Source organism: Pseudorca crassidens, chromosome 3 (genome assembly GCF_039906515.1).
Source record: "Pseudorca crassidens isolate mPseCra1 chromosome 3, mPseCra1.hap1, whole genome shotgun sequence".
NCBI classification, from domain to species: Eukaryota; Metazoa; Chordata; class Mammalia; order Artiodactyla; family Delphinidae; genus Pseudorca; species Pseudorca crassidens.
This window is the reverse complement of record NC_090298.1, coordinates 87,298,846-87,304,209: the sequence shown is the minus strand read 5'-3', so window position 1 is coordinate 87,304,209 and position 5,364 is coordinate 87,298,846. Positions and strand designations below refer to the sequence as shown.

At 36.9% G+C, this 5,364-nt stretch overlaps 1 pseudogene; it reads right to left on the bottom strand.

Annotated features, from left to right (window-relative positions):
- Positions 1-3,450: 3,450 nt before the first annotated feature.
- On the bottom strand, positions 3,451-4,526 carry LOC137220760 (mesoderm-specific transcript homolog protein pseudogene; annotated as a pseudogene).
- Positions 4,527-5,364: the final 838 nt, after the last annotated feature.

Here is a 5,364-nt window from a genome sequence, read left to right as displayed (position 1 = left end):
TTGAATGAACCTGGATTTAAGAATGAGACAAGATTTGAAGGCTATGTTTTTCTCTTCATTTTATTTAGTTATTTAACCCTTTGTAGTCCATAACTAATAAAGAACTAGTATGAGGCTAGCTGTAAAGTTTTTTTAATCAAATAGAGAAGTTCCTATCATTTTTAATTTGCTGAAAATTTTTATTATGAATAGCTGCTGAAATTTGTCAACTGCTTTTTTCTGTATTGATTGAGATGATTACATTTTACTTTTTAAGTCTATTAATGTGGTGATTTATACTAATTTTCAAATGTTGAAATAGCTTTGTTTAGTAAATCCCACTTGTGATTAACCTTTTTATATTTTGTTGTATTCTATTTGCTATATTTTGTTTATCTTCGTGTCTATTTTTGATAGATTATTGCCCTGTAATTTTATTTTTCCCTGTTTTCCTGCCTTTTCTGGTTTTAACTAAGCATTTCATTTGATTCCATTTCATCTTCTCTCTTTCCATTTTAATGTTTCTTTTAAAAAGATGTTAGTGGTTGTCCTAGAGGTTGCAGTATAAATTAACTAACCTAAGTCTACCATCAAATAACATATAGCACTTCACAAGTACTGCAGAGATCTCAGAGTATTTCTAATTCCTCCATCTCATCCCTTATGACATTATTGTCATTCATTTCACTTATGCATATACCATGCATTCATTGCATTCCTTTAAATAAAATATAACTATTTTAGATCAATTAAGATTAAGAAAACTAAGAGATCTTGTTTTATCTTTATTTTTTCCTTCTCCAGTGTTCCTTCTTTCTTTATGTAGATCCACATTTCTAATCTATATATTTTTTTCTCCTTGAAGAACTTCTTTTAACAGTTATTTCAGGGAAGTTCTGTTGTTGATAAGTTCCCTCAGTTTTTGTTCATCTAAAAAAATCTCAATTTTTCCTTCACTTTTGAAGAATAATTGGTGTTTTTTTCCCCCCTTCAATACTTTAAATGTTTCATTCCATTCCCTTCTTGCTTGTATGATTTGTGATGCGAAGTCTGCTGAAATTCTTATCTTTGTTTCTCTTTGGGAAAGTTCCTGCCAAACCCTGCCCCAACTCTGGTTTCTTTCAGGATTTTCTTTTTGTCCTTGGTCTCCTGCAGTTTGAAAACGATATACCAAAATGTATATTTTATGGTACTTTTCCTGCTTGGTAACCCCAGAGCTTCCTGGATCTGTGGTTTGGCCTATTTTATTAACTTTCTACAGTTCCTGGCCATTATGAAAATATTTATTTTGCTCTATTCTTTATTCTCCTCCTGGTATTTTGAATATGCATATGTTGTACCATTTGAATTTCTCCCACAGTTCTTGGATGTTCTTTTCTGATTTTTTTTTTCATTCTTTTTTCTCTTTGCATTTCAGTTTGGAAAGTTTTATTAATCTATATTCAAGCTCACTGATTCTTTCCTCAGCTGTGTCCAGTCTACCGATGAATCCATCAAAAGCATTTTTCATTTCTGTTACAGTGTTTTTGATGCTACCATTTCCTTTTGATTCTTTCATAGAGTTCTCATCTCTATGCTAGAATCAGAGAAAAGTCCCTCTCCCAGGTGGAATAAGGCTCTGGTAAAGTCTTTCTCATTGGAGAGTAGGCATTTGTTATGGAGAACACTTTGGGCATATTTCATAATGGTTACTCTACCTCTCCCTGCCCTGCCAGAGCCAAGAGAACATCTTTCTTGGCTCCTCACTGTGAGAATCTGGTGGGGCTCCTGGAGTAGAAGTGCGAGCCCCTCCTAAGATTGCACCCTCAAGGAGTTTCTCAAACTAGTTTTCTCTCAGGTTCTAGCAATTCATCAAAATTACCATTTAGTGCTCCTATCATGTTATGGCTTTTGCTCTAGGAAAGCCAACTTCAGTTGTGGCTCTCTGAACTTGTCTGTCTCTCCAGATTTGTGATGGCAGCTTGTCCTGTTGCCTCATTTCTCCCAGGGGTCTAAGAAAAGTTTTTGATTTTCAATTTATTTATCTTTTTTTCTTGTTTTTAAGGGTGGGAGTGATGACTTCTAAGCTCTTTCATGTCAGAACTGAAACCAGGAGTTCTAATTTTCGATTCTTATGATACCTTGTCATTCTTTACTTTCAGGGCTATATTGTCCTCAAAAAACAAGATGAAAAGAATTCCTTCCTCTGCTATTTTCCGAAATATTTTGTGTGAGAGTGATTTCATCTTCCTTAAATGCTTAATAGAAATTGCCAAAATAAGCCAGGATTTCTTTTTGAAAATATTTTTGATTATAAATTCAATTTCTTTTATAGTTGGGCTTGTCAGATCTTTCTATTTCCTCTTTTGTCAGTTTTTTAAAAATACAAACTGTTTTTTTGGTCAAAATTCATTTTTATTAATAGAAAATAAACACTTATTCCAGTTGTTATACTTGAAGTTGCTAATGAAAAAAAAGAATTTAAAATCACCACTTAATAATCCTGTTTTAACTAAGACAATGAAACTGTGGCTTAAAAAAAAAAGTATTCAGCACCATTTGCTCATAGAACTTTCAGACTTTGTTGTTAAAGTTTCTGGAACTTTCCCATCTGTAAAGTACAGGAATTGCTGAGCTACATGAGGAACCCTCTCTGGGACAACCAACGAGAAGTTAAGCAATCAGTATATATTCTACCTGGTAACTTGGACTGTACAACGATCCCCTCCTCTCCACTCTGGCTCAGGACGGACATGCTTCTAAGCACTGAGGTATGACGAGTCCGACTGTTATTAGCTGGAAAGACCAGTTCTAACAGCAAATACCAGTAAATCTCTGGCACAGAGACTACTGTCCTTAATGTTCTGTGATTTTAGGAAATTCTGTAAATAGCTTGGCTTTAGTTCAATTTACTCAGAAATGAAACATGTTTAACAAGGTTAAACTACTCTGCTAGAGTAAGTGTCTGCTGGTTTGGTGTTCTTATAAAATACATACATAATACGTGTAGGTAAATCATAGTCTTAAAGTATACTTAGAATACTGCATTATTGAAACCAAAGTCTAACAAAATGACTACAGTTAGAAGCAGCTAATGAAACTAAATCCAAAGTTATGACAAGGGAGACTCATTCTCACTTGAAGCTGTGTCACTTAGAGAATTAAAGCCATTCAAGGTGAGGTGAAGGTGGCACCTTTAGATAATTCCAATCAGGGCCAGAAATTAGCATTTCTAAATATTTCAGAAAAGTCCATAGAAGTGTTTCAAAGCCTTTTATGCAAAAGAATGTCTGTCTATCTTTCTGCATCAGTGAGCAGGAGTGCCCATCAGAATTTCCTAATAACACAAAGACAAAGGCAAGTCCATACACTTGACCAGATGTCAAAGGAATGGGAGGTGGACTATTAGGTCACCCTTAGAGCTTCTGCTGGCTTTTTACTATATGCTGTTCATCAGTGTGAGTCAGGCGGACTTTTGTGAGAGAAGTGTTTGGTGGCCAGGACCTCTTTTGGGCGTTTCTTGCTAAGTGGAATACACAACAGATAAGGGAATAGGGGAGGTAATACAGGGAAGCTACTCTTTCCAGCTCAGAAGTTGATGAAGCCCATATATGCATTCAAGAAGCCCATGGGATCCTCTATATCTGTGGACAGTGGCTAATGTGGTCATCCAGAACCGACACTGTGGACCGCAGCAGCATTTTCCTGTACAGCTCCAAAAACTCTGGATAGGGATTCACTGGATCCAGTGGCCCATAGATAAAATGAATGGGAATAGATACAGAGGCAAGAGCTCCCACACAGTGTCTTCTAAACTTCTTCCTTTGATTGATGTACTGCAAGAGACTGCCGATAACCAAGTTCCCATCATTGTTGTGTATCCCTGCCCACATGCCCCACAGTTCACTCTCAGAGGGTCGGGTGTATGGCCCAAAGACCGGGGTGAGACCTCGAGAGAATACGAAGAAGTTCATCAGTCGCGTGAGGATGGGTGACAGCCTGCCTCCATCTTTGAGAAGCTTTTGGAGAAGGAGAGGACGGTGAGTCTCAAGAAATATACCTCCATTCGACAGACAGAGACTCTTGATGGTAAGCCGACCAGGTCGATTCTGCTTGAACCTATAGAGAAGCTCCTGAGCAATGATATCCCCATAGTCGTGAGACAACAGGTTGATCCTACGGTTCGGGAGCCCCAGATGCCGCCAAAGAACCTCCACGATGCTGGCCTGCTCGAATATGGAATAGTGATGTGGTCTCGGTTTGTCACTGAAGCCAAAGCCTAGGAAATCAAGGGCAATCACTCGATGAAACCTGAGGGTCAGACCTTCCCAAATCTTGTACCAGTCATAGCTGGACGTTGGAAAGCCGTGTAAAAGCACAACCATCTCTGGACTTCCAACCACACCCACAGAGTCTTGGTAGAAGATACGCAGTCCCTTGTAGGTAAAAAATTTGCCTGATGACTTCCATGAGCGAAGAGCAGGGGAGAGCTGGCGGGGCGGGATGTGCAGATAGGCCGCAAGCAGGGGCACAGCCAACAGCCCCACGTGGACCCACCACTCCCTCATCCTGATTCAGGTAAGACCTGGGCTACAAGACTCCATGTTTGGGGCCAAACTGCTTTTGAGTCTCTTTTTTTCCAAGAAATGTTTTCACTTTATTGTCTAATTTACTAGCATAAAGTTGCTTACAATATTCCATTATATGAACACTTTGTAGTAATAGCCACTAATTCAATTCTGCTATTGCTAATTTTATTTTTTCTTCATTAATCTTCACATATGGTTTCTGTTTTATTAGTCTTTTAAAGAACCAACTTTTGGATCTGCTAATTTTCTCCATGTTTGTCAGTCATGGATTTCTGTTCTTTATTGCTTCCTTTTCTCTACTTGCTTTGGGTATAATCTGATGCTTTTTTAACCTTCTTAAGGTGGTAAGTTAGATGATTCACTTTATAACTCTTCTTTTCTGATATTGGCATTTAAAGTTATAAATGTCCCTTTGAGAACTGCTTAACTGTATCTCATAAATTTTGATGTTTTACTTTCATTATTATTCAATTAAAATTTCCTTCTGATTTTTGCCACTTACTGTTTATTTAGAAATGTATTGCTTAATTTCCTAATATTTGAGAATTTTCTAGATATCATTTCTATTAATTTCTAATTAAATTCTTTGTGGTCAGAGAACATACTCCATAGGATTTCAGTCTTTTGAAGTCTATTGAGATTTATTGTCTATCTAGGTACATGTTTTACCTTGGTGAGTGTTCTACTGGCATTTGACAAAAATTTGTTTTTTTGCAGTCTTATGTTAATGTCAATTAGCTGATAATGATTGATGTTTTTCCCATCTTCTGTATTTGTACTGTTTTTGTATATTTGTTCTATTAGTAAATATGAAAGA